Source organism: Petaurus breviceps, unplaced genomic scaffold (assembly GCF_028583685.1).
Source record: "Petaurus breviceps papuanus isolate PSGF00001 unplaced genomic scaffold, PetGlider_PUasm1.0 41, whole genome shotgun sequence".
NCBI classification, from domain to species: Eukaryota; Metazoa; Chordata; class Mammalia; order Diprotodontia; family Petauridae; genus Petaurus; species Petaurus breviceps.
In genome coordinates, this window is record NW_027186320.1 from 8,530,060 (window position 1) to 8,540,311 (window position 10,252).

General features: G+C 35.0%; 1 protein-coding gene across 2 annotated transcripts in view; it reads left to right on the forward strand.

Moving 5' to 3' along the window:
* Nucleotides 1–3,882: 3,882 nt before the first annotated feature.
* The window catches only part of LOC138171080 (cadherin-10), a 313,231-nt gene continuing 306,861 nt past the window's right edge, over nt 3,883–10,252 (forward strand). For both annotated transcript variants that reach the window (XM_069100488.1, XM_069100487.1), the window contains exon 1: nt 3,883–4,320. The gene's annotated coding sequence lies outside the window, so the exon portion shown is untranslated. The remainder of the gene's footprint in view (nt 4,321–10,252) is intronic.

Consider the following 10,252-nt stretch of genomic DNA (forward strand, 5'->3'; position numbering starts at 1 on the left):
TTCCTTCCTTCCTTCCTTCCTTCCTTCCTTCCTTCCTTCCTCCTTCCTTCCTTCCTTCCTTCCTTCCTTCCTTCCTTCCTTCCTTCCTTCCTTCTTTCTTTTTTTCTTTCCTACGTGCATACTTTTTGGGGGTAGTAGTTGATCAGTGATGTTGAGAGGGAATGTGCACAGAGTTCAGTTCTGCTCCTAGTTGCCACAGAATGGTGGGATGAGGCTATCATTAGGATGTGCTAATGGAGACTACAGCACCAAGCAGGAAATAACTGAAGTGATCCCAGTTCAAAATTTTAGTCAAGTGAAGGCAATGAAAAGCTAGGAAAGCCAGTACTTTTATTCCCCCCAAACCCCATCAGAATGGCACAGCAATAAGATTAGGCGCATCCGGGAAGACCACTGTGAGCAATTCAGGTTTTGTGAAGGATAAAAAAATAATATATTTTTAAAAATAATCCGAGTAGAAAGAATACCAGAAGAAATTAAATAATATGAAAATTGAAAAGAAATAGAATCTTGAAAAAATGCTTTGAGACCTTTACAAATATAAGGTGTTTGGGGGAAGGGGTATTCTTATTATATAGCACAATGTCTATCAATCATTCAACAAATATTTATTGTTAGCTTACATATATATATATATATATATATATATATGTTAGACATTATGCTAGGCTAGGGATACAAATTAAAAGTGAGAGGGGCAGTTAGGTGGCGCAATGAATAGAGCAGCAGCCCTGAAGTCAGGAGGACCTGAGTTCAAATCCTGCCTCAGACATTTGACACATATTAGCTGTGTCACCTTGGGCAAGTCACTTAACCCCAATTGCCTTGCCTTCCCCCCTAAAAAAAATCAAAAGTGAGACTATCCCTAAATAAGAAGAGTTTACATTATGACAGTATGTTGTGACTGATAAGCAAAAACAACGTACATACCAAAATAAACAATCATAAATGGGGAGGGAGTGGGCTAAACAGCTGAATTAGGAAAGGCCTCTTGATGTAAGTGAAGCTTGAGTTAAATCTTGAAGGGAGCTAAAGTATTAAAGAATTTGAAGCCAGGAGGGAGAGTATTCCAAGCCTTAGCAAACAAAGTCTCTTTTTACCCTTAATAAGTGTGTATGTTGATTGATTGCCCTCATTAATGACAACTGAATAAATATTAAATATAGAGCCATGAGACTAGTGTAAATTTATTAGTGGTTTATAGTGTGGCATAAGGGACGGAGTGCTGTATTTGAAATCAGAGGACCTGTGCTCAAATTGCAGCTCTTCTACTTTAGGCAAATCACTGTCCTCAGTTGCCTTAATTATAAAATGAGAATATTGGTGGTCTCTAAAGTTGTTTTTTTACCATGAATCTATGATCCTATGTAAGTAGAGCATACAAGATATTTAGTGCAAGACAAAATGGATCTTATAAACCACTAAATCATCAGACACTTGGAAGTCCAGACATTGATATTTTCATATACCCCTAAAAGTCATACTACCATCTGTGGAGCAAGTGTGCAAAATATGTTTGTAGATAATGACACCTAAAAATTAATAGAGGAGTACAGACTAATTTCTAAGAGCTGGTTAGTATTTAATATCTGGGATAGAATATGGAGGAAGGAGGGTTGGATTTCAAAGAATCCGAGGCACAGTATTTTTCTCGTAGATATTATGATAAAGGGGCAAGCAGGAGTCTTTGCCATTTTATTTGCTTTTATGCTATTAAAGATTTATATTTAGTATATATCCTAAATTTATACAACAGAGATGGTAATAAAATTTAGATTTAAAATGGTGTTTTCTGAGACCTGATCCCATAGCCTAGATACTATTTATTGCAACCATGAATAAGTTGTAATTTGAAGGTCAAATTTAAAAAAAAAAGAATAATTTTAAAGTGACTTCTCCCCTGCCCCTATAAAAAGCAAAACAGTCAATAACTATAAAATACGTAAGACTTTTTCTGTAATTCTCTTTTCTTATCCCAAACTATCTTATAGAGGTCTATTAATACTTGCTGTATAAGACACAAAATAGACTCCATATCACACAAATTTTCTTTCTGTCTGTGATAAGTCTTACAAAGATGTGCCAGTATAATAGATGTAGAAGAGATATGGAGGTGTGCTGTGAGTTGTGCTCATTCCCTGGTAGGGGACGTAATATTATCTTTAGAGTAAAAGTCTCTTGATAGGGGCGACTATGTGGCACAGTGAATAGAGCACAGGCCCTGGTGTCAGGAGGATGTGATTTCAAATCAGGCCTCAGACACTTAACACAAAAACTAGCCGTGTGACCCTGGGCAAGTCACTTAACCCTAATTGTCCTCCAAAAAGCAAAAAAAAAAAAAAGTCTCTTGATGTATCTCATCACCTTCAGTCCTTTGTGGGTCTGAATAAGTTTTTTGAGTTTGCTTTCTCAAAAACAGAAGCAAGAAATATGTGGTAATAGGTACTAGTAGGGAAATAAAATGACTAAATCATTACCCTCATAAAGCTTACAATCTAGTTAGAGGTATGATATGTACAGAAAAGATGAAGTGATTTTTAAGTTCATAATAAAGGAAAATTAATCTTCACTAATACTAAAGGACATTATGTTTTTTTTTTCTTTTTCAAGCAAATATTTTAGGCAGATTCTCTGTGTTACTTTAAAGCGTGTTTAATTTTTTAAAATTAATTTATAATACTACAAGGGTAATGCCATACTATAACATTTCAAAAGTAAATTTAGAATTTCTTTCATTAGCAATTTTTATAGCAGTAAAACAATTATATTGAAATAGTTACTTTTAAAACCAATTTCATATTTCATGTTAAAAATCTCTGACTGCTAGAGACTTGGAATCTTGTCCTTGTTCTTGCTCTAACTAGTTGTTTGACCTTGGACAAGTGTTTTGATTGTTTTAATGCTTTCAGTTGTTTAAAAAAAAAGGAAATTTAAAAAATGATGAGGTGGGTTAGTTAATTTCTTTTGCTTTCCTAGATGCTTTTTGATTTAAATATCATCTTTTTAAAGCAAACTAATTATAGCCAGAAACATGCAAAGATGCCTGTTTTCCAATGGAACAACACTGACATCCTTTGGCTTAGTCTGGGCTGACTAGTACTTAAAAGATAACATAGGATATATCTCTACATGTTTATGTATGCACACAAAACCTGTCTCTGCAATGTCAGAGTCAAAGGACTAGTTTTACCATTACTCAGGATGGATGCTGCTGAATAGAATTTCTTGTATTCTACTCCATCAACAATTGCAGATTAAATCTGCCAAAAGGATTATATCTATAAAATGGAAAACTGCAAACTCCGGGCTCCAAATGTTCATAAAATGAATATAGTGCAGGCAGAAATCAGCAGAAATAAAGAAAGTAAATCAGGGATGTCTAAGTAAGCCTCAAATACCCTTTGGTAGTGGTAAACAGGGCTGACTCACACAGTAAAAGGATGAGCAAAGGAGGTGGGGAAGAATGTGAATAAGCCACGCACAGGTCTGGAGAATTAAGAAAGAGAGAGAAGTCACTGAAAGCAAAATAAATAAATAACTCCACAAAAGCATCACTCTGGTTACTTATCAGGACTGGTTGTAATTTAACTTGGCACACTGTTAATACATTTTCTTTCAATGCTTTGGCGTAATAGTCTGGCAACATCACTTATGAGAAAGGAAAATAAATTTCTCCTTCTAAAATTTAAAATAAAAAAATACAAGAAGTCATTCCTCCCTCCTCTCCCCCACCCCCTCAAATTTTATTACTACATAGAGCAGATTAGACTAGGCTGATTACCTTCGACTTCCACACAGAGAGCCATTCTCTCCTGGGGGGAGGGGAAGTTTGTCACCCAAAGCCCTCCTCTCTTCATGTACCCTCCCACCGCATTCACTTGCAAATCAGTGTGCTTGGAAAAGGCTGCACTTCCCCAGGCTCTAACCTTCCCATGGCAAGTGCTGTAGCTCTATCAGCAGAACCTTTCTCTGCTTGCTCTGTGTGTCTGTGCGTGCGTGTGTGTGTTCGTGCGTGTGCGCGCGTGTGTGTGTGTGTATGTGTGTGTGTGGTGTGAGTGAGGAAGGGCTGGTGGCTTTTTTTTCCTTCTGTATTAATCAGAAGCTCTGAATGAAAGCCAATCAGAGAGAGCTCCCCCGTTCGCTTCGCTTCCCTGCAGTCCAGAGTTAAAAGTGATGCTGAGGAAAAGCTTGAGTTAGATTCAAGTAGAACCGGGCTTAGAAAATTACAGCAGAAAATAAACAAAAAGCGGAGATAGTGGCACAATCTTCGGCGTTATTTGGGTTGGATGCTACTTCCTTCTCCAGAAGGAGAGTCAAAAGGTAGGAGCTTTTCACCTGTCTATCGCTTTCTCTCTCTTTCTCTCTCTTTTTTTAAACTTAGAACGCTTATTATTCTTATGCCACGAATCACAGTGTTCACAGTGATATTCAGAAATGATCTTCAACTTTGGTACAATTAAGAGAAGGAAGAGAGGAAACAGCCCGCATGCAGTGACAGGACCAACTGCTTGTGCGCCTTGTCCCTAGAATGACTGTGTGTATCATTAAAAACGAGGGGTGGTGTTGATTTTACCCCACAGTGGGCTCATTTGATACTTTTAGGTTTCCTGCTAGCTGAGCAGATGCTTGAAAACTGTGATTGATTTTATTTTGATGTTTGCTAATCTATGCTCACCTTGATGTTGAGTCGGCTTTATAAATGACACCTTCTTGCTCTCTCTCCCTCACATTACTTTGTATCCCTGTGAAAGGAATGCCTCCCTACTTAGCACTCACTCACGCCCATAGTTCCTGGAACATGCAAAAGGTTCAGTACATAAATGACAGACAGATAACAGATACATGGATATAACAGATAGGTGGCCAGTGAACATGTACATACATGAAGTTGTTTGATGTTCCTTGAAATACAATAGACACATTTCCTGTATACACAGTTCATATCTAAGTCTGCTAATAGAAGGGAAAAGAGATTAAATACATGTACTCAGCAGTTGCAGCATTTATTGTCACTGCTGCAATAAAATCCATATTTTATGTGGTGTTAAATTAATGCAGCACATTGTTAGTCTGAATGCATGTGCCCAACAAGTAACTATTGATGACATTGTAAGCTGGGGAAATGGTAATGGGCTAATACTGCTTTTCATGCTAATTGCTACCAGACAAATCTACAATCTCCTTATCATTAAAAAGGAGTCCACACGTGCAATCAGTGACAAACACCAACCAGCATCTTAAAACTGACCTATCATCTTTTGCTTCCACAGAAATGGAGCTGTTTCCTATAATCTTCATCTTTCATTCCAGTAAAAGCCTCACCATTATCCCAAACTGCACATCCATTACTTCTGAGATGTTTTGAGATGCATTCTTTTTTTTACCCCTCTTTTTCCTCCCTCCTGAAGGATCTATATTAAGAATGATCTGCCTGTCTTATGCTGACAACAGGCTTTATACTTCAATGTACATGTTACTAGACTTTCCCTCTTGGGGGAAATCTAGGTTTAAGATGATTTTCTTGGTGAATAACATTAAGAAAGAGAATGTTCTCTCACCCCTGCCCCCACCCCTACCCCACTGGTATGGTGATGATTTTTAATAAATAGAACTTTCACAAGCATCTAACACTCCTTGAATGAATTGGTATTTTCCTTTTTGGTTAAAATAATAAAGAAGAAAGGGCAAGAAGGTGTGTTATTGAAAAGAAAGAAAGCTTATAGCCTGGGGAGTTACAAAGATAAGTCTTACTTCCTCCCTCCCCCTTACCCTCAAACCAAGTACTAAAAGCAGCTCATATATATTCAGTATGCTGAGCATGGGAGATAAATAGTTTCTGGAACAAACATAAGCTGTTAATCCTGTTTGTGCCTTGGGAACTCTTCATATTTAACCCACCCTGTTGTTGTTGGGTTTTTTTTTTTGAATGTGAAAGAAAAGTCCGTTTATGTAGTAATGTGTATTGTTAGATTTCACTTGAGAGAACAGGTTTCTATATGTTTCTATGCATGAGAATGAATTCCTGCTTTCATTAAATTTGAACCTCTTTTTGCATGAAGTACATGATGATATTCAACTGACTTTATGGGCACATGTGCCCTCAGTTTATGTTTGCAGTCATAGAGTTTCAGATATTTGACATCATAGTACAGTAAAGGGTTATGAATATAACATATATGCACAGTGTGGCAGTTATTCATTCTGGTTAATAACATGTGACTCTGGTATTAGTTTTATATTTACACATTTTACAAAACCTAGCAGTTCATTGACAAGAAGGATTCCATATAATCTGTTTGATACTTCTTAGGTCCTCATTAGCTACCTAGATACTTTCTCTAAATAATAAAAGGGGAGGAGGGCTGAATTATAATTTATTAGATATCCACAGCTCTTCATTCCTGAGGAACTAGAAATTTGCCCTAGCATTGATGTTTTAGAAATTGTCTTTCCTCTTGTATGATGTTTCATCTTTCTTCTTAAATAACACCATAGAGGAGAATGAAAAGGTTAATTCTAAACGAATGCCAACCTTTTCCAAATTCTCAGGAGTCATTTTCCGATCTTAATATGATTTCCATGGAAAACAAATGACTGAGGCAGAGTAAGTCTCATCTGGGTGATTTTTGTGCAGATGACTTATTTCCTATGTCGCTAGACCAGATTTATAGCCGGATGGGAAGGCAGGTGATGATATGCCAGCCTCCTAGAATATCCAATTTTTACAACTGATTGTGCCACTAGGTGGCAGCACAGGGTGAGCTTTGGTCTAATACTGCTGATTCAGCAGCAATGGGAAGAGGGTTTCTATTTAAGTGTTATTACCGGTAATAGTGATGCATAATAAGCAATTAATTATATTCAGAAACCATAAGCTCAAGCACTGAGAGTACTTCTCAGACTCCTAATTAGTAGTCCTAATACATTTCTATGGATCAAATAACATTCTAATTCTGGTCATTTGGCATCAAGGTTATTTGTGAGATAAAGAAAAAAGAACATTTGTGAAAGCAATTACTAATAGCTATATATTAGTTTTCTCAAAGATACATTTTTTAAAATTTTACATGCATTAGAAAATATATGTTTAAATTATAATTTAACTTTGAAAAAGAATATAACAGCTTACTAAGTTCATTATAGCATTCATTTTTAAATGGACTTTCAAAAATCAAATAGCATGAAAGATGACCTCATTCATTTAACCAAGATACCTGAGCAGTGGTGAAATTGATTAAGCATTTTAATAAGCATTCATCATATGTAATCCTATCCAGCATTCATGTTAAAGGAGAAAGGCACCATGCAAAGAATGATATTATAAATTCTTAGTTCACAAAAATGGAGATCATCACAGCAAAATATATTTCCCCATTTGAATCCTCATTGATCTTATTAATAAAATAGTTTCATCTATCACACCTCAGAACACTTTAGGAAAATGAGTTATGAAGATATAAAATATGAACAGTTATGATAAAATTATTATGCAAATGTGTCCCTTTCTTCCTTTTTGGTGAAACATATTGATTTTATCTGTGTTGGATTATGTCATAAGATTCCTTCCTCTACTTACACTGCCCCTCCCCCTGTCCACACATTCTGCCAACAAGTTACAGTAGAAGGCCTGTTTAAACCTCAAAATTTGCAGAAAACTTTTGCTGCTCACTAAAAATGAGACAGGAGATAGGGAGAGCCTCTATAATCTTCAGTCTTAAACAAAGGAAATCAAAAAGTTTGTGCCCTGTCAGATGTCACTAACAACCTGAGGTTGTGTCTTCTCCATTCCACACTCACTATCCTTCTTCTGGGAGACATAAGTAGTATCCCTTTCAATTATACTTTTCTCTTGCAAAGATAAAGCACATGTGGCCAGTATATACTTTTAGCGTTTCTTCTGGCTCATTTCTAAGTACAAGTAAAAAAAATGGAAAAAAAATAATAAATTTCAAAATTTAAAGTTATAGGACCTGATTGATGCCGAGGGAATATGTCATCACTTCAGCATATAATTTTTCACCAAGTCATGTAATTATTCTTAAATGTTTCAGACAGAACTGTTTGTATCTTTCCCCATTGGTAAGCTAGACAACATTTATTATGAATGTAGGATCCTCCTTAAAATGCATTGCTTAAATATTTTTTTAAGAAGAGAGATATTTTAATTTAATATTTTTTCATATTTACATTTTCTCCTCCACCTTGATATTGACATGATTGTCAACTCCTTTATTCAATCCAGAAACTTAAAAAAATATTAAACATAAAACACTATTCCACTGATCAGAAGAAAGCGTGCAGTACAATATAGGTAGACATTGGTAACCTGGTCCTTAACTTTGCACAGTCCTGGGATAAACCCACCTTTTAAAATAACTAATGTCAATGTTTTCAAAATAATGACTGTTTATTGATATGATGACATGTTAGAGTATCATAGTACTATTGAGGTACTGGTGGGAAGGACAAATCTTTAGCAATTCCATTGACAGCACTGTAATGCACCTTTTCCCTAATAATTTTACTCATGCTTTAATTTTACTAATTCTTACTTTTTCACAAAATAGAATTCATTTCAGATATTTCATTCTACAGAGTGCATAAATCACAATTAACATTAAAAGTTGCATCAGGATTTTAGAAAAGAATAAATAATAAATCAGAAGGCAACTACCTCAAACCAGAAAATTCAGCAGTAAAAGAAATGCCTAAACAGTCATAGTACTGTGCTGATGTTCCTAAGGCTAATTCTGCTCTCTTCTTGGTTTTCATGACAGCAGAACTCCCTGACTGAAATACTTTCCCATGTGAAGTTTTGTTGTATTACCCAATATGTAATTATGCTTTTTGTAAATCTTGTGATTTTATTGCCTGTGTTCCATCATCTGTCACATTATAGATTGGATTTATCACATTATCCTATCTCAGTGCTTTGCATTATCACATAAAAAACATAACACATTCCTTAGTTTAGTTTGATAGAATCAAGTTATTTAAAATGAAAGCATTCCTTGTAGATACTATAACCCCTGGGCTTTTAAGGAATAAAGGGTAGGCATCAATTCAATTTCCTGTCCTTATAAAGTACTAGCAATGTAATATTTATTAACAACATGACTTTTTAAAAATCAACATAATGCAGACTGCATATAAATGAGATATTGTCTTCAGGTGTCAGGGTGAACATTAAGAAATAACATGAAATGAATGTTTATTTACTCTAACAAAATGAACACTGAAGTAGTTGTGACACAGTCCTAATTTTAAAAATAAATAAAACAAATCATTCTCCAGTTTCCTGGAAATAGCTTTGCATAACACATTTATATTCTTGGTTTGTTGGTTGCTGTAAGAAACACATGTCACCACTACTCAAATGCTGTAAATGTAAACTGATACATCATTAGTGCGAATGTATTTCAAATATGGTAGGGGCAGGACTAATTTCCCCTCCTGTTTTCCAGAAGTTTAATTAATCTTAAGTTATATTTGTATCTACACTGGTAACATGAAGCAGAAATCAGTATAGTACTCTAGTAAATTTTATATGCCAAATAACTATAAAATTCAAACCAATTTTTGCTGTCTTGAATTATTCAGATAATGACTTTAACCCTCTTTCTCAGTTGAAATGAAAGCCAGGCTGTATTTTTAGAAAGTGAAGGTAACAATATGGGTAAAATAGAAGCTTTGGTGATGGTTTGGATGGCTTGCAAAAGCCTCTAGTCTTTACTTTGGCTGCCTTGGTGATTCACTTGTGTAGATATGTAGATTTACTTGTGTTAACATGGCACAAGATGCTAAGAACTGGGAAAATGGGTTCACATTAACAAACAAAGAGACATACTAGGAATTCAAATGTTAAAATATAACAATGAAGTTTTGATTGTGTAAAACCATACTTAAAATACCTTGGAAACCTTTTATTAATCCTATTAGTTTAAAGATGATAATATGAAAATATTTAAATAGTCCATTGGGGTTTAGATAATTTCAATAGGTCTAATCAGAGTTATAAAAATAATTCATTTTTTAACTTACATCATGTTACTTTCTTAGCTATTTCTGCTGAGATAATAATCATTGGCATTTTTGTAAAGTGAGATGTGTTCTGATTTTTATTTTCTACCACTGCTTATAAAGGTAATTAGAATAATTTCCAAAGATTTATAAGTAAAATGTAGATAGAAAGGATAGAGACAAAGGATAGATAGATAGATAGATAGATAGATAGATAGATAGATAGATAGAT